At 41.9% G+C, this 24,110-nt stretch overlaps 1 protein-coding gene across 3 annotated transcripts in view; it reads right to left on the bottom strand.

Moving 5' to 3' along the window:
- The window catches only part of hspa12a (heat shock protein 12A), a 205,575-nt gene that overhangs the window by 144,804 nt on the left and 36,661 nt on the right, over window positions 1-24,110 (bottom strand). The gene's annotated exons all lie outside the window — the stretch shown is intronic.

Raw genomic sequence — 24,110 nt, 5'->3', positions numbered from 1 at the left:
ACCAAAACATATAGCATCGAGGAGCTACTTAAGAATGAACATAAGTATGAAGCGATCCTCTCATATCTGCAAAGCTTGCAGGTCCTACGCACAACCACAATAGCTGACTACTTACCAGAACACCCAAATCTAGCAAGACATGTGGAAGGTGTGGCCTTCTGCATGCACCAAGGAAATGCCCAACTTTCCAGCAATTCTGCAAGGTATGTGGCAGAAAGGGCCATTGGCAGTAGCAGTGCACTAGAGCAAAGGCTAATGCAACAATAAAGAGCTGTACACTGATGCAGAAATGTATACAGCGGCTACCTTCAAGCATTAAGAATGACTGTCTGGTATTCCAAGGTGATTGGCAAACCAGAAAATGACGATGTGCAGGACGAGATGAAGAGTGGCGAATATGATTCACAGAAAAATCTTTTGGCAAACATAAATGCCATCACACTATCTGATTTGTTTACCAAGATTCAAAATTATCTAATAAAGTTAGTAACTGCTTGTTATTGGCGAAGATTGACACAGGGGTAAGTGACAACATACTATCTCTGAGGATTCTAAAAGACATGTATCCACAGACATGGAAGGCCATGACGAAACCCACTACTGCACAATTTTCAGCATACGATGGTTCACTAATCCCATACACAGGTGCCATAGTCATGCAGTGCAAGTACAATCAATCCTCCTGGGTGTCACAGATGTTCTACAGCGTGGGAACAAAAGGCCCAGCAAATGCAGGTCTACCACATGCCATGAGCTCACATTCATAACAGTACATGGAATCAGTCAGACCTCATATGGCAGATCAACCTTTGAAACTACTCCCATCACCTCAGTGCACGACCTAACATCAAAACATCCAGAATACTTCAACAAAATTGGCACCTTAAGGGAGCTACAGCATTACACTTGCAGGAGAATGCAAGTCCATCCACTGATCCACCACACAAGTGCAGCATCCACTTACAAGACAAATTAAAGGTGGAACTAGACCAAATGGAGAAAGACAATCATTAGAACAGTACAGGAGCACACTGACTGGTGCAGGTCCATTATATGTATCATAAAGAAAGACGAATCACAGAGTATGCCTCAATCCACAACGTTTAAATGCAGCTTTGAAACACTCCTTAAAAATACCCACATAAGAAGAGCAAAATCTGAGATTTGCAGGTGCAATTCATCTCAAAGCTTAATGCCAGCATGGCTACTGGTCTGTACATCTCGCGGAGAAGTCCCAAGAGCTTACTACATTTCGTACCCCATTCAGACTATACCGTTTTCAGTGACTTCCTTTCGGGCTGTTAGCCAGGATCTCTTTCAAGCTCACGTGGACCGCATTACATGCGCTGTTCCAGAATGCATCTGTATCGCCGATGACATTACTGTTGTGGGCACAACAAAGCAAGAACATGACCATAATCTGTACCTATTGATGCAAGCGGCACACAAGGAAGGATTGGTGTTCATTTAGGAAGGACAGGCAAAAAGGAAAAGCTGTTGCGCTGATAATGCGGGATGGGATCAGTACATTAGTAAGGGAGCAGCTCAGGTCAGAAGAACAAAATGTGGAATCTCTTTGGGTGGAAGAAACAAACAAACAGCAAGGAACAGCGAACATTGGTGGTTGTTTATAGGCCACCAAACAGAAGTGATAGTGTGGGGCATGGTATTAATCAAGAGATTAGAGAAGCATGTAGCATGGGTAATACAGTAATCATGGGTGACTTCAATCTGCATACAAGCTGAGTAGGCTGAGTAAATCTAATGAGCACTAATGCTGTGGAGGACAAGTTTTTGGAGTGTGTTAGATATGATTTTCCAGATTTTGTAGAGGAATCGACTAGAGAACAAACTATTTTAGATCTGGTATTATGTAACGAGAAAGGGCTAATTAATAATCTTATTGTAAAAGAACCTTTAGGGATGATTGACATTAATATGATAGAATTTTACATTCTGTTTGAAAGTGAGGATGTTCAATCTGACGTTAGGGTGTTAAATTTGAACAAAGACAATTATGAAGGTATGAGGAGTAAATTGGCTGAGATGGATTGGGAAAATACATCAAAAGGTATGACAGTACACAGGCAATGGATAGTCTTTAAATAATTATTACATAGTTTACAGCAACCGTGGCTAACAAAGTTAAGGATTGTATAAGGTTAAAAAGAAAAGGCCTATAAAGTTGCCAGAAATAGTAGTAAACCCGAGGATTGAGCATTTTAGAATACAGCAAAAGGAGGGTCAAGAAACTGATGAAGGGAGAATAGAGTATGAATACAATACAAAAAGCATAAAAACAGACTGTAAAGCTACTATAGGTATGTAAAAAGGAAATGTTTCACTAAGACAAATGTGAGTCCATTGCAGGCAGAGTCAGAATTTATAATGGGGTAGAGAAATTGCAGAGAAGCTAAATGATTACTTCACTGGGGAAGACACAAGAAATCTCCCAGAATTAGAGATCCAAGGGACTGCGGAAAATGAGGAATTGAAGGGAATTAGTATTTAAGCAGGTTGTATTGACCTGAACAGTCCCATTCACTTCAATAAATCCCCGGAACCTGAAATTCTACATCCCAAAGAACTGAAAGAGGTAGCTTGAACCATATAAAAGTTATGGTGCAGAAAACGGCCATTCAGCCCACCATGTCTGCGCCAGCCAAAAAGAGAAAAAAAACTAGCTGCTCATTTTAATCCCACATTCCGGCACCTGCAGGTTACGGCACTTCAGGTACAGATCCAAGTACCTTTTAAATGAGTGGAGCGTTTCAGCCTCATCCACTAACTTAGGCAGTGAATTCCAAATGCCCATCACCCTCTGGGTGAAAAAGTTTTTCCTCATGTCCCCTCTAATCCTTCTACCAATCACCTTAAATCTATAATCCCTGGTAATTGACCACTCAGCCTTTCCTGTCTATTCTATCTAGGCCCCTGAATTAGGTCACCCCTTAGCCTCCTCTGATCTCAAAGAAAACAACCCTAGCCTATCCAATTTCTCCTCATAGCTGCAATTTTTAAGTCCTGGCAACATCTTTGTAAATCTCCTCTGCACTCTCTCCAGAGCAATTATGTCCTTCCTGTAAAGTGGTGACCAAAGCTGTACACAAAATTCCAACTGTGGCCTAACCAGTGTTTTATACAGTTGCATCATTACATCCATGCTTTTGTATTCAATACCTCGCCCAATAAAGGAAAACATTCCATATGCTTTCCAGATCACCTTGTCCACCTGTCCTGCAACGAAGGACCTGTGGACATACACTCCAACTTCTCTCGCTTCCTCAAACCCTCTCAATAACTGCCCATTTATTGAGTATTCCCTTGCTTTTTTTGTCCTCCCCAAATATTACCTCACACTTTTCAGGAATATAATACGGAAAAATGTGAGGTTATCCACTTTGGTAGGAGGGACAGATGTGCAGGGTATTTCTTAAATGGTAAGAGATTAGAAAGTATAAAAGGGTGTCCATGTCAATAAGCCACTGAAAGCTAACATGCAGGTGCAGCAAGCAATTAGGAAGGCTAATGGTATGTTAGCCTTTATCGCAAGAGGATTTGAGTACAGGAGTAGCAACGTCTTGCTTCAATTGGATAGAACCTTGGTTAGACCGCACCTGGAGTAGTGTGCGCAGTTTTGGTCCCCTTACCTTCGGAAGGATTTAATTGCCATAGAAGGAGTGCAGCGAAGGTTCACCAGACTTGTTCCTGGGATGGCGGGACTGTCCTATGAAAAGAGATTAGGGAAACTGGGCCTGTATTCTCTAGAATTTTGAAGAATGAGAGGCGATATCATTGAAACCGACATAATACCTGAAAGGATACAGAGGGCAGATGCAGGTAAGATGTTTCCGACTGTCTAGAACCAGGGGACACAATTTCATAATAAAGGGGGAAGCCACTTAGGACCAAGATGAGGAGAAACCATTTTACTCAGAGGGTTGTGAATCTTTGGAATTCTCTACCTCCGAGGGCTGTGGAAGCCCAGTCATCGTGTATGTTTAACGCCGAGATTGGTATTTAGAAATCTGTCAATGACATAAAAGGATATGGGGATAGTGTGGGGAAAAAGGCATTGAAATGGATGGATTAGCCATGGTCATGCTGAGTGGTGGAGCAGGCTTGATGCGCTGAATGGCCTACTCCTGCTCCTATGTTTAACAGTCTAAAATGTGCCATCAGTGTGCAGCAGATCAATTTCTTTGATTCTATTTATTCCAATGCTGGCATACATCCCGATTCAAGTAAAATATAAGATATTAAAGCCATGCCAACTCCAAGATAAGGATGATCTTGGAAGATGTCTAGGATCCTTTAATTTCCTGTCTCCATACCTTCCCAATTTTGCTCAAAAATCTTCATCACTAAGGGAATTGTTGAGAAAGGACATGCCTTTCCTATGGCACGAAGACCATCATTATTTCTTCGAAGCACTGGAATAGTCATTATCAGAATCATTGACATTGTAATTTTATGATTCTGGGTAGACAACTATCCTAGAGATAGATGCCACACGGAAAGGTCTGGGAGCATACATACTACAAAAAAAAAGCAAACTAATTGCATTTGCTTCAAAATCTCTGTCTGTATTGGTATCCAACTACTCCGACATTGAGTGGGAAACATTAGCTTTAGTGTTTGGAATCATGTGTTTTCATACCTATTTATTTGGCAAAAGATTTTTGGTAGAGACCGACCACAAGCAACTGAAGATGATTTGGTAAAAACCATTGACCATTGCACCGCCAAGATTGCATCATTTCTTGATAAAGATTTGAGGTTACGACTGTAAGGTTAAATACATGCCAGGTAACTTGATGGTCAAAATCGAATGCACTTAAGATTGCCTAACCCAGTGAAAATAGAAAATGTATCCTTAGATCTATTAGTTGACTTCATGGACATCGAACTGAGAGATGTCCTCCAAGTTGATCTGGTACATTTTGCACACCACAAATGCCAGCAGCTACAAGAAGAAACGTCAAAAGATTCCACACTACAGAAACTGTGGAAAACCATAATTGAAGAATGGCCTGATTCAATTCAGCATGTCTATGAACATGTGAGATCATTTTGACCTAACTGGGATGAGCTAGGCATCTCCCAGGGAGTCTTAGGAGGTAGGTAGGTCATCATACCCAAAACTTTGCGACCTGATATTCTTCAGCAACTTCATCAATCACACATGGGCATAGACCAGACAAGAAGACTCACAGGAGGGACAGTCTGTTGGTTGGGTATGAACAATGACATTGAAGTCAGTCATCGCCAAGTAGTGCTAGGCAGGTCAAGAGCAAATGCCAAGTCAACAAAAAAGAACCACTTATTCCATGTGAAGTTCCTACCCATCCTTAGTCCAAAATCGCATCCAATCTTTTTCACACCAATGGCACTGACTTCATCGTCATCTACTCTATGAAGTGCCCCATCATTCGACAATTGCACAATATCTTGCAAGCACGAAGTGCTATTTTCAGTTTATTTGGCGTGCCTAGAGATTATTATGGATAACAGCATGCAACTCATTGGTAAGCCATTTCAGAATGTGAGTGAGAATATTGATCACACTACTTCTCCTCCTCATTACCCTAGATCTGACAGCCTAGCTGAATGAATGATTCACATGGTGAAATCCCCAATTCTCAAATGTAGATAGATCAAGCAAGATCTACATATTGCAATGTTACACCTGAGAGCAACACCTTTAAGTGCAACTATTCCATCACCGACAGAGCTTGTTTGGCAGACCAGTGCGTACCAATTTACCTACTTTTACCTATTCTACTCTCTCAGAAATGAGAGAGAGTAACTTTTAAAACTACAAGAGAAGGTGACCAACATGCATGATAAAAATGTGGGTACAGAATTGTCAAGTTTACATTTGGGACAACAAGTTCACATTCAGGATCCCACAAAAGGCACATGGTAACCAGCTGAGGTGACAAGGATTTGTTCAGAACCAAGGTCCTTAAAGTTATTACACGCAAAGGTGCTACAGTGAGGCATAACCAAGGGCAAATCAGATCTATTCCAGATCCTCAATCACCAAGGACAAGATCCAAAATGCAGCCAGAAACAACATCCAAGAATGACAAATGCACAAATAACTGTGAGCAATTGAAGAAACCTCCAGACATGGTTACCATTCCAAGATCTGGGCATACCAGCAGATTACCTCTGCGCTTTAGAGACTCAGATTTGCCAGTCCTGTACATTTATGTAATGGTAATTAAACACGAACATGTATTTGCAAATAGTTATACTTCATTGGAAGAGGGGGAAAAGTATCTTTAAAAACAAAGGGAGATGTTGTAATATGCCTTTAAGGGATTACTGCATGCCATCATTTTAAGGGAAATATGTCATGTGATCCAGCCTCAGTTTCACTTCAGTCTGGAGCAGAACACAGACACACAGCTCTGCAGTTCTGATGTCCATGTATTTATGTTCACATATGCCTAGAATTAATAAATGAACCCACAATGTATTTGCACATTCCCTTATGAGCGGTTGATGCCTTTGTATCACTAACACACATGACAGACCTCACCTTTGTCAATCCCTCTACTTTTAAGTAACAGTGAATGGGGAGAGCTAGGGAAAGAATTCAATTTCCCTGTCATCCTACTGTACTGGCACTGACCAACAGAGATCATAAGTACCAAATCAAGTGATGGAAGTGGCGAGTGGAAATCTGGGCCCAGATTTTCACCCCCGGGTTGGGTGTGCAGTGAAGAGAGAATTCCCGGCTCCGTGAACCCGACCTTTAAAAATTCCACCTGCAGGTCAGATCTTCAGTCGGTTGGCGTGTGGGCTGGAATCAGAGTCAGGGCAGGCGAGCCTTGAAGTGGTGAGGAGTTACAGGTGGGCCCGGCACTGTTCGGGCAACTCAGAGGTATAAAGTGCCGCTTCAGAGTTGTTGATCCAAGTTTTACCTCCTGAACGCAGCACATCCGGAGCCTTCAAGGAGATGTTATTGAATTGTCAGGTGAGTGTCAAAGCTGTAAATGTTGTCTAACTGTTAGATTATCCTAGAACGGATGGCCCATCATGGGCTTTCCCTATGGGTGAATTGTCATTGATGCTTCCTAATCAAAAGTGCGAACTAAACCACTGAGTGGATTCTCAAGGCACAGCCATGGAGATGGCACCGTTTTGCTACCACTACTTGATGTAGATAAAATGCATCGATTTAGTAAACTGGCTAGACTCAGTGGATGAATGGACCATTGCCATGGTTATTAGCCCATCCACTTGACCCATTGCTACTTGTCTCTCTGGATGTGCCCACAATGTGGACCCTTGACTATGTCCCTCACATGTGCACAGTATAGTGGCATAACAGTCTGAATAAGATGCAGTAAGCCAGTAGGGCTGTCAGTTGTCATTGAGCACAGCATGTCATCTTGGAGTGGCAGCCACAACATACACAGCACCAAACATATGTGCAGAGCCCTTCTCTCAACCACACCATTAAAAGTAGATGAGATGATGTAAATGGTTAGTGCAAGTAAGCACACAAAAGTGAATTATAGCAATGTATTCTGGGTTGCTCATGACCCTTGTTGTCTTACATTTTCATTAATTAATAGAAGGTCACACAGATCGGCTGCATCTGAAGGGATGGGGTCAGCTGCCCCACGCTTTTCCCGACTGGGACCCGAGGTCCTGGTAGAGGAGGTGCAAAGGGGAAGAGGCATCATCAACCCAGCTGCCATCACAAACCACTGCCACGACCAACAAGGCATGGGTTCAGATTGCAGCAGCAGGAAGCATCACCAGAGACCATCGTAGATTGTGGATCCAGTGCCGCAAAAGATTCAGTGACCTGTTGCATTCTGGCAAGGTGAGTTGCTTGGCTCATAGACACAGAGGTCCAAGGGAAGGGTCACATCTGCGTGCTGCAGATAAAATAAGAGATCTGGCTGAAGCAGAGGAATGTGTAAGCAGCTTATTTAGCTGCAAACAAAACATATGAATAGGAAATATGATGCACAGACACACTGAAGAACATTTTCTTTGCATGCACTATTTATGAGGGTGACAAATTCATGTTGTGATTGCAAAACAAAAGAGTGAAGAACACCAAAGAGATGGCCCAGTCTGGGGCTGGAAGAGCCTACCTGAGGTCCATGTGCACCATAAAGCAAATGGCCATGGAGATCACCTGGGTGCCAGAGCAGCTGACCGTTTGCTGATGGTGAATCTCCAGTAGCAGATGATAAAGGAGGTGCTGAGATTATCTTGGCAATGGTGGAGGTCATGCTGTCTCTTCGCTGAGCACAGTGGGGCACTGGCCTGAGAGGGAGTGCAACAATGGGGTTGCATCATGGGGGCAGGGTAAGCATGGTTAAGGCAATGGAGTGCATCAGAGAGTGCTTTCCCTATGAGAAGGGCTATAGCTAAATATCTCATTTTGTGGCTCACACAGGTCCCAGCTCTGCTCACTGTTCCCCCCGGGCCCATATCATCCCTCAGGCATCAAGAGCAGGAAGAGATGTCTGAGGAAGCAGCATCACATCATACTTGCTCACACCCCGCTAACTCAGACACAGGCACACCGGATGAATGTAGCGTGCGTTTAGAGTTAGTGGCACAGGGTGAAAGGCACCCCACCAGAGTGCAGGAGGTGGTGTCAGAGTCAGAGACATGTGTGCAAAATCCCCCTCGGAGGAGGGAGAAAGTCACAACGATGCTCCAGTAGGCAGGAACATGGCGCCTCAGAAGTTCATCTTTTAGGGTATAGTATTTGTCCAATCAGGAGCATGTGTGGGGGCATCTAGCAGAGTTCCCTGAGGCAGTGGGAGCTCTTGGGTTGTGAATGGAGGAGTTTGTCACAATAATAGCTGATTGTGGTTGTGCACTCCAGTATTAGATACTATACAGTACTCTGTACGATATACAGGGTCACCTGATCTGGGGGTTAAAGCTGTCTTGATAGAGTTCAAACGCTGCAGATGTGTCCATGTTAGGAAAACATGTTATCAATAAAGTTAGCTCAGCTACAATGTCAACAGTCTGTGTGCATCATTGAAACAAGAAACAAGGCATGGTGTCAGAAGTAAACTAAACACAACAATAGAGGTTCTGAAACCATCAACAGAGCTCAGTTTGGAGGGCAACCTCGCCGAAATCTGGCAGCGATTTGAGCTGTACCTCACAGCAACAGGCAGTGATAAACAAAACTCTCAGGTACAATCATCCATCTTTCTTCACGTAGCAGAGGAAGCAGCCCTAGAAGTCTATAACACATTCACGTCTAAAAGTGATGAGAAACTAAATGACCTGAAAGAAGTAATAGAAAAATTCAAAGCCTACTGCAGCCCTAATATAAACATAACGTGTGAAAGATACAGATTTTTTTTATGTGCAAGTAAGGCAGTGACAACATTAGTCAGTACAAAACGGAGCTGAGAAGACAAGCTACATCGTGTGAATTTGGAGAGCTTGAAGAATCACTCATCCAAGATAGAACAATTTGCAGGATTGCAAATGACTCTCTGAGGCAACGGCTTTTGAGAGAAGTTGATCTCACGCTGGAGAAAGCAATACATATCTGCGGAGTGACAGAGACAACAAAATGCCAGATTACACAAATGACAGAAGATAAGCTGCACACAGTCAAGCAGTTAGATGCAGTTAAACAGAAACAGCTCTGGGAAGGTAGAAAGAACAAACCTGCTATTAAAACATTTAAATGTAGCAGATGCGGAACACAGCATTTACCACATAGTCATCCAGCCTATAGAAATCTGCAAGAATTGTCATAAACTAAATCACTTCGCTAAGATGTGTAAATCAAAGAAAGTGTACACCATTGTGGATGATGACACAGACACTGAAACTGAAATTTTCCAAAGACGACGAATGGAAGGTTGATTTAAAAATGGCCAACATGATGGTGAATTTCAAGCTTGACACAGGTGCACAAGCAAATGTCATTCCCATAAGCTTTTATCACAAGATAAGCAAAGAAAAACAGCTAACTAAAACAAAAGTGAAGCTGTCTACTTATGCAAGTGAAAAAATTACTGTAGAAGGCAAGTGCACCATTAAATTAAACTATAAAGTAAACTACAAAAAAAAGTCTCAAGCACTTCCATTCATAGTGGTGAAAACTGATGGAAAACCCATTTTTGGAATCAAAGCTTGTAAAATTCTGAAGATAATCAAGAGAATAATGACCGTCATCACTGCTAACATCCTGAGCAAATATAAAGATAAATTTCCGGGGATTAGCTGCCTAAAAGGAGAACACACCATCAATGATTGATGAAACTGTGACTCCCAGAATACACCCGCCCAGGAAAATACCAGTAATGCCGAGAGATCAACTGAAAGCAGAGTTGGACAGATGGAGAAACTTCACATCATCAAGAAAATTGAAGAATTGTCAAAGTGGGTTAAACCAATTGTAACTGTAGAAAAATCAGATCGGAATCGGAGTGTCTGTCTGGATCCCAGGGACCTAAACCAGGCAGTACAGAGAGTGCATTGCCAGCTGCCCACAGTAGGAGAGATCACATGTAAGCTAGCTGATGCTAAATACTATTCAGTCTTGGATGCGGGTTCAGGCTTCTGACAGGACAAGCTAGATGAACACAGCTCCTATCTCTGTACCTTCAACACACAACACGGGCGATACAGGTTTTTTCACATATCTTTTGCTATTAATTCAACTCAGGAGGCGTTCCACAGAACAGTGAAGCAGCTGTTTGAAGGCTTACAGGGTGTGGAAACCTATATCCGCGATGTGCTGGTCTGGCGAGCCTCACGAGAAGAGCACAACCACAGACTGAGACAGGTGCTGGCCAGAGCTATAGAAAGGAACCTCAATTTAAAGAAGGAAAAAAGTATAAAATAGGTCTTCATGAAATCAATTACTTGGAACATGTGCTAACAAGTGAGACTCTGAGGCTGGACCAGAGTAAAATCGAAGCAGTCGTGAACATGCCACCCCCAGAATGTAAGAATGACTTGGAGAAGTTTTTGGGAATGATTACCTATCTTGGGAAATTCATTCCGAACATGTCAGACCTGACAGCACCTCTGAGAACTTCTGCAAAATGACGTGGAATGGCACTGGGAACAAAGTCACCGGAGGCTATGACCAGTCTGAATGAACACCAACCCAGGCACCAGTATTAAAGTGTTATGATGTCAGTCAGCCAGTCAAGATCTCAGTGGTAGCTTCAATGACTGGCCTGGGAGCTGCCCTCTTACAAAATGAAGCAACAGTGGCATACGGTATGTCCAAACAGAGAAAGAAATGCTAGCAATTGTGTTTGTCCTAGAACTTGTCCTAGCTTCCACTAGTTTATCTATGGCAAAGACATGGAGGTAGAGTCGGATCATGAGCCTTTGGAAGCTATACTTAAAAAGCCCCTGAACTGAGAATCACCAAGAATCTAAAGATTACTAATGTGTCTGGAGAAGAACCAGGTCAGAGTTAAACACAAATCGGGCAAGGAAACGTACATCGCAGACACTCTCATGTGCATACCTACCCATCACGGAGGAAGAAGATAAAGAAATGGAAGCACAGGTTCACACACTGACAAAGAACTTATCTGTGGCTGCAAGCAAACTGAATGAGATCAGGGAAGTGACCAAGGACAACACCACCCTCAGGAAACTGCAGCAGATTGTGCAAACTGGCTGGCCCACACATTAGAGCCAAGCCCTTTCTGCTATACAAGAATACTGGAACTTTCATGAGGAACTTCATGTAGCAGAAGGAATACTTTTCAAGGGAGATAAGATCATAATTCCTGCAACACTGAAGAAAGAAGTGGTGCAGCATAGACTTGAAAGTCACCTCAGCATAGAAACATGCAGGAGAAGAGCTCAAGATGTAATGTATTGGCCTGGAATGGGAGCACAGATCGGGGAAATGATGAATGCGTGTGCGTGTGCCAAAAATATAGTAAATCACAATAAAAAGAACCGCTTCAACCACACAGTGTTCCAGAGAGGCCCTGGCAGTAAATTGGAATGGACTTTTCACATTTGACAACAGTGAGTACCTACTAGCAGTAGATTACTACTCAAAGGTTTTTTGAGTCTGTGCTGCTGAGAAATGATGGCAAGAGCATCAATGCAATAAATCATTTAAAAACCAATTTTGGCTCGCCACAGCATACCTGAAGTGGTCATCTCAGATACCGGTCCACAATTCTCAGGCATGGAGTTTCACAAATTTGCAGAGGACTGGGAGTTTTGCCACACTACATCAAGTCCCAAATATCCACAATCCAATGGAATGGTGGAACGTACTGTGCAGACCTTAAAACACCTGTTGAAGAGGCAAAGGCGGATGGAAGAGATTTCAGGAATACTCATTAGGGGCCACTGGATCATCTCTAGCACAGCCCCTGATGGAGAAATACTAAAAGATCTAAGCTTCCAACTGCACCCGAACTGTTATTTCCACAGCCAGTGAGCTACAGCATGCAGGCCATGCTCAAATGGAGACAGCAGAAGCAGAGGCAGTACTTTGATCGAGGCACCCGACCTCTACCTGACCTGAACATGGGAAAGACAGTGAGGATTCAGCATGAATGGATCTGAAATCCTGCTGTTGTCACAGGAATCACCAGAGAACCAAGTCTTCCATAGCGCAGACTCAAAACGGACAACAGTACAGGAGAAAGCGAAAATTCTTCTCGGAAAACAAAATGAAACGCAACCCTGCTCTAAACCAGAAACTGTAGCTGAAGATCAAAAATCAGAATGCACCAGTGAAGCAACAGATAACCAGACAAAGCCTGAGAGTCCTGAAAACTATCCAAGGGGGTGACAGTGACACAGAGCTGGAGAAGGCCCCTCGTCCTTCAAAATCACCTCTTCTCACCATTCAGAACATGCAGTGGAAAAATTGTGAAAAAAATCACAGAGATATAGAGATGAGTAAAAGACAAAACAGACTGATCAAAACATGGAGAAAGAATAGATAAGAGACTGTGTTCTTGAGCTGTATAAGTTTTTTTTTTAAAAAAGGAAATGTTATGATAATAGCTGATTGTGGTTGTGTGCTTCAGTATTAGATACTATACGGTACACTGTACTATATATGGAGCCACCTGACCTGGGGGTTGACAGTCAGATAGCACATGTTGGAGCCTGTCTTGATAGAGTTCAGACACTGCAGATATGTGTTCATGTTAGGAAAATGTGTTATTGATAAAGTTAGCTCAGTTACAATGTCAACAGCCTGTGTACATCATTAAAAAAAGAAGAAACAAGGAACAAGACAGAGTCCATCGCCATCATGAGTTCTGCGTTCTCCTGGGGGCTCAACAATATGAGCTCCGACCATGAGAGATTGGCCAATCTCATGGAGAGTCATATGCAGCAACATCGGGGTGGATGCAAGAGCAGCATCTCAGCCAGGAGTTAAGAAAATAGAAAGTTATGAATGAATGACATTTTTTTAAAAAAAAGCTTTTTCACAAATCCTATTGTTATTATATGGTGCATTGGTTCTGTACAGACTGTAAAGTGGGTGAATGGGCATGGACATGTCATAGCTTGGCATGGAGGGTATGAGGGACCACAGTGCATAGCTTGGCATGGAGGGTACAAGGGGCAATAGGAGGTGGATAGAGGGGCATAGTTTGGGAGGGGGAAGACTTTTTGGACTTATCTTTCAAAAGATTCCCTCATCCAGACTATGATTCATAGCACCTCTGAGGTGTGTGAACCACGCGTCCTTTAAAAGCTGGTCTGACTCAATGAAAATTTTAAGAGGGCTAGGACATGCCTATCCCCGTAATGGAGCTGGCCAGGTTGGGAATGCAGGCTTGTGACTACCACCAGCCGCACCCTTAACCTGCACTGGTGAAAACTGGAGGCACTGGGTATAGGGTTGGGAATCCTGGAATTGGGTCCCAGCTGCCATTTTCACAGCTCCAGGGAGTTTCCCCTGACACCATGAAAACCCAGTCCTCTTGTTTTTTTTCAGACTTCCAGCATCCTCAGTATTTTGCTTTTCTTTCATACTGCCAATTTCATTTTCTTAACCAAAACTATCTAGTTTGAAGCCCTCTCTACAGCCCTAGTCATAACTCGCCAGGACACTGATCCCAGTGCAATACAGCTCCCTCTTTCCCCAGTACTGGTGCTAGTGCACCATGAATTGAAACCCTTTTCTCCCACACCACTCTTTAAGCATGCATTCAACTCTCTGACTTTATTTACCCTATACCAATTTGCTTGTGGCACAGGTAATAACCTACAGAGATACCTTTGTGTTTCTGCTTTTTAATTTAGCCCCTAGCTGCTTGTACTCCCTCAGTGGCACCTCTTTCTTAGTCCTACCTATGTCATTGGTACCCAATTGCACCATGCCAACCGGATCCTTCCCCTCCCACTCCTCTCCAGCCCAGAGATGTCCTCAAACCTGGCACCGGGCAGGCAACACAGCTTTCGGAGCTCATGCTGCAGAGAACAGCGCATATCCATCTAACTATATTGTCCCCTACTACATTGCTTTTTATTCCCCCACCCTCCCCTTTGAATGGCTCCCTATGCCATGGTGTCATGATCAGTTTGCCCTCTCTCCCCGCAATCCCTGCTCACGTCCACATAAGCCACAAGAACCTCAAACCTATTGGACAATTGCAGAGGCTGAGACTCCTCTATTGCTACCTTGTGGATCCATATACCTGTCTCACTCACAGTCACTCCAATCTGTCCCTGACCACGGACCAAAATCAGAAGTACCTAGCCTTAAGGGTGTGACTGCTTCCTGGAACAGGTAAATTTACCCCTCACTGATGCATTGCAGAGTTCAAATCTCAGAGTCCAGCTCATCAACTCTGAGCCAGAGTTCCATGAGCAGCAGACACTTACTGCAGATATGGTTGCCATGGATCACAGCTTCCACACGATAGGAAAGATAGGTGGACAGAGGAAATGGTATAAAGTGATTTGGGAACGGGGTATAAATGTGATTAAGTCTTGTTACTCAATTTCAGAGTAAATATCAACGTGGGTTGATTGTAACACATGTTATAACCTCTGCTTCTCCAAGTATATACCATGTTCACAGTCTTATTAAAAGGTATTGAGATGATGCATGCTCCTTCTGAACTTCTATCAGAAGAAAACCTTCCTCCACTTTTAAATTATTTCTTCCTTTTTATTAAATTCCTCTTTCAATGGCTGGAATACCAAGTAGGGAGCTTTTCCTTGGTGTAGTCCAGTCCATTTACTGATTTCCAGTATAGTTTCAAACTCATAAAAGGTATCTGAATGCAACAGGATTCTCTAAATGCCATTGATTTTTAGTAATTGAGAAGTGCTTTTAAGCAAATTCATGTCCTGAGTGTGAGCAGATGACATTATATTACTTGGGCTTGATGCCAACATCTGTCACATTCCTCTAATTGAACATTTGGATTAAATGGATTGCGATTGATTTTTTTTTAACTATTGGAGAATGAATCATAACGTTCTGTGATGGATTTGATTGCTGAGAGTCGGAGGGATATGTACAGCACAGTATAATTAATCACTGTCTCCTCTCAGCCTTACTTACCACTGCTTCATGATAGCTTCCCCCTTCACTGAAAAAGGGTGGGGTCATAGAATGCTGACTTCTTCACAGCTGCGCACAGCAGCACTCCAGTCTGCTCACTCCTGGACATCGCATGCATGCCAGATGCAAGAATTGGCTGACATCATTAGCTGAAGGTCACCAAGCTCAATGTAAGTCAAGGCTGGGGTTTAAACGGGATGCGAATACCAGCTGCTGCCTCCGGCACCATCTTTTCTTAAAATATTATATGCAGGAAATTACCTTCTGCAGTATTTTACTCAGACATTATAAACGGACTGACACCTCTGAAAATAGCAGAGAGGTGAATTTGATGCAAAAGCATTTAGCGTTCATACAATCACATCAGCAAAAGTAAATTTTAGCCTCATATAGAGCATGATTACATACGTCCACCTTGCCTCGCCCAACATTTATGAACTTTGCTACCTACAATTTTCCAGCTGTTTAATGATCATTAAATCCTGGACAGCACATGTCTGAATTTCTGGTATCACAGAATCTTTACAGTGCAGAAGGAGGCCATTCGGCGCATCGAGTCTGCACTGGCTCTGAAAGAGCATTCTACCTAGTCCCATTCCCCTGCCTTATCCTCTATGCACACACTCTTTTCAGGCAGCAATCCAATTCCCTTTTGAATACCTCAATCAAACCTGCCTCCACCACGCTCAGGAAGTTTGTTCCAGACTCCAACCCCCTCTGGGTGAAAAAACCTTTCCTCACATCACATTTACTGCTTTTGCCAATTATTTTGAATCAGTGCCCTCTAGTTCTTGATGCTCTCTTAATGAGTGGGAACAGTTTCTTACTATTCACCCTGTCCATACCCCTCAGGATCTTGAATACCTCTATCAAGTCTCCTCTCAACCTTCTTTTCTCAAAAGGAAAACAATCCCAACCTCTTCAATCTATCCTCGTAGCTAACGTTCTTTATCCCTGGAATCATTCTTTGACTCTCCTCTGTACTCTCTCCAATCCTCCCTCAAGTATGGCACCCAGTACTCCAGATGAGGCCTAACTAGTGTCTTATACAGGTTCAACATGACCTTCTTACTCTTTACTCAAATGTCCCTATTAATAAAGCCCAAAATACTATATGCTTTATTAAATGCTCTCTCAACATGCCCTATCTTCAATGACCTATATATGAATACACCAAGGTCCCTCTGTTCCTGCACCTCCTTTAGAGACTCTCCCTTTACTTTATACTGTCTCACCATATCTTTCCTGCCAAAATGAATCACTTCACACTTCTCTGCATTGAACTTCATCTGCCACTTGTCTGCCCAATCCACCAGCATGTCTAAGTACTTTTGAAGTTCAAGACTATCCCCATCACAGTTGACAACATTTCCAATCTTCGTATCATCTGCAAATTTTGAAATCATGCCCTGCACACCGCAGTCTAGGTCATTAATATATATCAGGTAGAGCAAGGATCCCAATACTGACATATGGGAAACTCCACTACAAACCTTCCTCCAATCTGAAAAACAATTATTCATCACTACTTTTTGTTCCCTGTCACTCAGCCAATTTCTTACCCAGGCGCTTACTTTCCCCTTTATTCAATGACCTAGAATTTTGTTCACAAGTCTGTTGTGTGGCACTGTATCAAAAGCCTTTTGAAAATCCACATACACCACATCAACAGCATTTCCTTTATCAACCTCAGTTACCTCCTCAAAAACTCCAAGTTAGTTAAACATGATTTTCCCTTGATGAACCCATGCTGGCTTTCTTTAATTAGCCTGCACTTGTCCAAGTGATTACTGATTTTATCCTGTACTATAGTTTCCAGAAGTTTACCTACCACTGAGGTCAAACAGACAGGCCCATAGTTGCCGGCTTTATCCTTGCACCCTTTTTTTGAACAAGGGTGTAACATTCGCAGTTCTCCAGTCCTCTGGCACCTCCCCTGTGTCTAAGGAAAACTGGAAGATCACTAGTGCCTCTGCAATCTCCACTCTCACTTCCCTCAGATGCATCTCTTCCAGTCCTGGTAACTTATCTATTGTAAGTATATAGCCTTTCCAACACCTCCTTCCTCTCAATTGCAAGTTCTTTTAGTATACCAGTTACCTCCTCTCTCACCTTGGCCTGGGTAGCAAGTTCTTCCATTCCATAAAGGCAGATGCAGAGTACTCGATCAACACCTCCGCTATTTCTCCAACTTCCACATGCAAGTCCCCTTTTTTGTCAGCCTAATCAGCCCTACTCTTTCTTTTACCACCCTTTTATTACTTATATATTTATAGAAGACCTTGGGATCCCCTTTTATGTTCGCTGCCAGCCTCTTTTCATGCTCTCTCCTTGCTTTTCTTATTAGTTTCTCCACTTCCCCTCTGATCCTGCTATATTTAGCCTGATTCTCTATTGTATTTTCTACCTAACATCTGTTGTACACACACTTCCTTTTCATCTTTACCTCCATCTCTATCATCTAGGGTGCTCTGGATTTATTTGTCCTACCTTTCCTCTCCGAGGGAATATACCTTGACATTGGCTGCATTACTGTTTCTTTGAAGCTGGCCCATTGTTCAGCCACTGTCTTTTCTGCCAACATTTCATTCCATCCCACTCGAGTCAGATGCATTCTCATCCCATCGAAGTTGGCTTTCCCCCAATTAATTATCCCTGCTCTGGATTGTTCTGTCCTTTTCCATAATTAACCTAAACCTTATGATACAATGGTCACTGTCCCCTAGAGGCTGTCCCATTGATATTTGATCCACTTGGGCCAATTTATTCCCCAGAAGCAGGTCCAAAAGTTCATGTCCTCTCGCTGGACTGGAAACATACCGCTGTAGAAAATTATCTTGAACACATTCCAGGAACTCTCACCCCTCTTGTCCTTTTGTACTATTCCTAGCTCAGTCTATATTTGGATAATTGAAGTCCCCCGTTATGATTATTCTATAGCTCTTGCACCTCTCCATAATTTATTTGTAAATTTGTTTTTCCACATCCCTACCACTAGTTGGTGGTCTATATACTACACCAATGTTATTGTACCTTTCCCATTCTTTACCTCTAGTCAGAGAGATTATCTCCTTGACCCTTCTGGGACATCCTCTCTCTCCAATACTGTACTACCATCTTTAAGCTATACTGCCACTCTTTCCCCACCACTCCCCCCTGCATTTTCTTCCTTTCCCGTCTCTCCTAAACACCTTGTACTCAGGGATATTTAATGGCCAGTCCGCCCTTCTTTGAGCCAGGTCTCTGTTATAACAATACTATCATGGTATGTCCTGCTGGCAGGCAAGGGCCCACACAAGTAACGTGGATTGATAAAATCACCACTATAATGTACATGTGCTACAAATGTGTACATTTCAGAGGAATGTTGAATTCTACTAAGTTTGATTAATAACTCCACTTATATAAGCATAAGATGTTAACCACAAAATATTGAAAACCAAAGCCCATTGCTTCAATAGTTTGAACAATTCTGAGCACTAATTTCTCTGGAGTTATTTCTGCCATACAGCTCCTAGGGTTTGTTTTTCATGCTTTTTTCCATCTGAATTTAGTTGGTTGTTCCTTTTATTCAAAAGATTTGCCCATTTGTAAAAAGGACAAAATTCTATCAATTGAAAACTAAAAGCAAATGAATTTAAATATAATAATATTCATCAGCCAACCTCAAAAAGTTACATTTTCATAATTATTTTTAATAGGCCTTTGATTTGCCTGGTGTATATATCACTGGAGAACAGAATGTTCTTTCTGCACTGGATCAGCACCAGGTGACATTTCCATTCTCAACACGTTCAAAACATGTGCTGAGATTGCTGAATTAGCTCTGTATCAAGGGAATACAATGATCTCAGGATGCTGACGTTCATGACTGATGACCCTCATTAACCACTAGTAGAAGGTGACCTTCGTATCAGAATTCAAGTGCAGATTTGCTAAAACTATTAGTAGCTTTCTGACGGTACTGACTACGTTCTATGGTACAGTTTCATGGGCATCAGGGACTCTCCTAGTACCTCAATCAATTGACCATTCTTCATCTGTGAGACCATAAAATGAGCGCCAGCAGTTTATTTACTTGTAAGGGACATCACAGCTGAGCCTGATCCAATCCTATCCTTGCCTGATGACCATACATGGCTTAGGAAAAAAAATGTCTGATTTTTTCCTTTCCCCAAATGAGGTCCTCTGAGGTCAAAATGTTTGTTAAGTGCAGGGTGAACAAAATGGTGCAATTAGTCAGCAACAACTCAATGAATAGACATGGAAGCCCGTCAAGTTTAGTACCAATGTTCCCAGTATTTTGCTTTTGTTAATCTGGGATCGCAATATACTGTGTGCAACCTATTCATTTAGGTGTGCAGGCCATGTAAATTTTTTTGCAAGGTAACTTAAAGAAGCCAATTTGAGCTCAGCTGCACAGGAATTTCAGGGTCGCTGCGCAGCTACACAGCTTAGAGGGAGCATTATTCATAACGAGTGTTATATTGAGCACAAGCAATACTAAAAATGCACCTAGCAAAAGCCAAGTATTGTATTAGCTTAACTTTATACAATATGCTGTCACTCACAAGGCTACATTAACCAATAGATGATCTAAGCCATTCCCTGCCAAAATGTGTTAATTCATTTAAAATTGTTTCCATCCAAGCTGAACCATAGTGCAACACTGGGATCACAATATACTGACTTGGAATTTCTTGGAATCTCTCAGCTTAAGAGTGACATTGCTTCATTTTTTCCTGAGAAAGCCAGTTTTATGCCAAAACATTGCTATATGCTAATTTATTTGATTTTTCTGCATTGTTCCTGAGTTACATTTGCCCAAATCCTACACAGCTGATTAGCACAGATCCATTCTCATGTGAAAAACCAGAGAACCTAAAAGTCCTGCAATTGCACCTCTTCTAAATGGGCATAAATTTACAACCAAAGTTTTCAGGACAGCAATCTATCAGCAAATACTTTAAAAATTTCTCCATACTGGGATCTTCACTGTATCCTCTGTACCTTTGAATTATTTTTTATACAACATCAGAACCTGTTACATTTAGAAGAGAAAGGCTTCTATAGTTGCATCTTTTAAAACATGCTGAGCTTAACGTGCATGAACGATAGTTTGTTGACTTCAACCTCCAACTTTCGTAACATCATAAGATAAAGAGAGATAATGGTGTATGTTCCGGGCTTTCCTTGAACTCCGATTAGTTCCACTCGTTTTCTGATGGTTTTTATGTTCTGGAGTGTGCTAATGAGGTTCTCATGAAATTTCAGCATAAATTGCCATCAGAAAGAGTGACATAGAAACTGGAATTAAGTCAGATGGAGAAAATTGCAGCCTAAAGAATAAGGGACGTAACTCTGTGCCATAATGCTCCATGTGCCCAATCTTGGCTACATAATGTTGGGAAGCAAATAAAGAGCTAGAAAAATCAGAGAGCAAGAGCTATCCCAAATTGCTTTTGTAAGTTTGTGGTAATCAGTTTAATGGGTGTTAACAGACAGCTGGGACTAGTCATCTTCCGATCTATTGTTGGGGTTACTGTATGATGTGGAATGAGCTAAAAATGGGTAAAGGAAAAAAATTGTCTTGCAAGAAGGAATTCTTGCTCTCAACAACAAAATCACTTTCGTTCCATACATGATGTACAGCGGATGAGAAATTTTAATAGTTCACATTCTTCATGGGCAAGGCTTCACAAGATAAATTTTAAGACAATTTTTTGAACTGAAGGTATGAGATATAATATACAAATAGTATTTTACCAAAATGCAAGCAAGTTAAAAATATTTGCAGTGATTAAATTTTGAAACTCTTACTTCTCTCCCCTTTGGTCCTGAAGATGCTGACTCATTATCAACATGTATTTCCACAGATAACAGGCATTGCCCCCAGTACCTAACCCTAGTGGACATTCTTCATGAGGCAGAAGATCAGCTATGATCTTGTTGAATGGCAGAGCAGGCTCAAAAGGGCCAAATGTCCTACTCCAGCTCCTATTTCTTATGTCCTTATGTTCGAATTTGGACAGTGAGGGGATAAAATTCAAACTTGGGAAGGGTGCAAATTATGCTCAACTAGAAAGAAAAATTGAGCAGAGTGTGTAATTTACAACCCTGCCAAGCTGTAATTTTACAGCCCTCCCCACCCCACTTAGTCTATGCATCCTTAAATGCTACTCAGCTGTGAGGGCATCACAAAAGCTCAACTCTTGTGCTTACCTTATATCACCATCTGATACACTTTATATATGGGTGAAAATACATTTTTAAAAAGTATACTGAAAGGCTTACCTAGCAATCTTTGGAATTTCATACTCAGCTATTGAATTTACCATTTATCTATTTAGGCTTCAGTGATAATTCTTGCTGTCTTACAGCATGTGAATGTAGGCCTGGATTTTCACTCCAGAAGCAGGTGCACAAAAAAAAAGGAAATTTTCCGGCTTGCTGCACGCACCTCAGGAAAAAGTGCCCCGAATGGTAGGATCTTTGTTCTGGGGTGGTGGGGGCAATGAATGTTGAAGTAAGGCCCGCGTCACAACAGATTGGAGGCAGCCACAGGGCTGCCAAAAGCAGAGGCGGGCTGGTTAAAAAGGCCCATCTCACTTCTTTGGGACTTTATCCAAGTTGTGTTTTTAAATATTAGGTCCTCTAGCCCTCATTCCTCACTCCCCACCCACTCACTATGCCCTATCCATGCCCCTCCACTCATCCCCATGGCCCCTTATAGCCCTGTGTCAACTTTGTGCCAGCCCATTATCCCTCAACCAGCACCTTTTTCTCCTAAACCGTCCATGCCAACACACACAGTATCCAGCATGGGCAGACCTCAGGAGCCATGCAGAGATTAAATAAAATTCTAAATATTACGTACTTTACCATATAAAAAACACTCATTCATAAAAGCCCATTCAATACAACTAAGTCTCCTCAATTACTTAGTCCTTTATAAAAACATGTGTTCATCACCCCACATCAGACTAATCAGCTAATCCTTTAATAACCTCTTGAAGCTGTCAATAAAACAGTGAACTTACAGCCCCCCACTGTGATAATGACCGGTTGTGGAAGCAGTCAAGCACAGGTTTTTTTTCAACTCTCAGACACAGACAGGTTGTCTTTTTAAAATTTAATTCAAAGAACTGGCCATTTAAATAACTTGACAGCTCCACCTTATCTGCCCTTGATGACTATTTGCATCTACTCTTTAAAAAGTCATAACTCACACACAGCAGGATAACGCCCATGCTCCAGCAAAAACGGGGTCCGTTTGAATTCAGAAATGATGCTGAGTTCAGGTTTTCCAGTGTGCGAGTCACACCCTGCTCCCTGATCCCATAACGAAAAAAAGGATCTGTCAGAAATGTAGCATGTCTTCCGGATCTGGATTCCCGGTGCCGGTGCCATTTTGGACAAGCCTCCATGAAAATCTGGGCCTAAGATTTCTGCAGAACCAGTATTACTGTATTCACATTTATGGTAGTGTCAAATTTTACTCATATAGTTAGAATAGGTAGTGCCTGCTGCATTTTGTCCATTGATTATGATGCAAGTCCATAAAGCTAGTCAGCTAAGGAAAAAAAAATCACAGCACTATCATCCAGTATATAATTCAGAAACAGTATGCACTTGACCTTCTTATAACTATAAAATGAAGCGCAAAATTGACTAAAAGAGACAATTATTTCATAGTACTATAATTACTTCGCTTTTTTCTCAAAGGAAGGACTTACTTTGAAGTTTCAAGGGAAAGTAAATTAAAGGGTACAAACATATCTTTGCTCATTGACCTCTCAATTTCACCTTCCTGAATATCCGTGATAATTTCATCTTTCTGTAACTAATAGTCAACATGATGCATTTTTTGGTGATTTCTAGGGTGCAAGCAGAGCCATCAATGTCAACGGAACAGCTCTTCCTCGAGTGCAAGTACATTCTTTTGAGAGGCCCTGGGGTAGAAGGCACCGTGTCTAGACATCGATGTAAAACAGCATTATGTATCTCTGGAGTCTGAGCATGTTGCAGAAAACCTGCTTAGTTAGGCACAAAATAATGTGGATGACTATTAATGATATCACAACTGTAAAGGTGCTTTACAGGGCTTGGGTAACAGAGGACAAAGTTAAAATATTCACTTGTCACTTTCTAAATATATTTTAAAGTGGTTAGTGATGAATCTGCTTTTGACATTCAACCATTTCATACTCCACTGCAGCTTTAATTGTGTCATTCAGGATACCAACATTATTTAACAGCAGTTAAAAATATGTCCACAAGAGAAAGACTGAACCACTATTTGAATCTCATCACATGCAGCTTCCCAAATTTCAGTTAGTTTTATCTAAGAACTCACTTTAAAGTAACCTTGATTGAAATCATTATCGTCGCTATGACTGGCATTAACCACAGGCAGGTCAGCAATTCTGAAATCTTAACCAATACATTTTATAAAGGTAACTGCAGATAAAAGATTTTCCAAAGGGAAAGAAATTCCAAATCTGGTTACTGGGATTAAAATATGTCATAGCAAAAATGGTTTATTCTCACACAGGGACTGAGAACTTGA

Source organism: Cetorhinus maximus, chromosome 20 (assembly GCF_964194155.1).
Source record: "Cetorhinus maximus chromosome 20, sCetMax3.hap1.1, whole genome shotgun sequence".
Lineage (NCBI taxonomy): Eukaryota > Metazoa > Chordata > Chondrichthyes > Lamniformes > Cetorhinidae > Cetorhinus > Cetorhinus maximus.
This window is presented reverse-complemented; position numbering and strand designations above follow the sequence as displayed.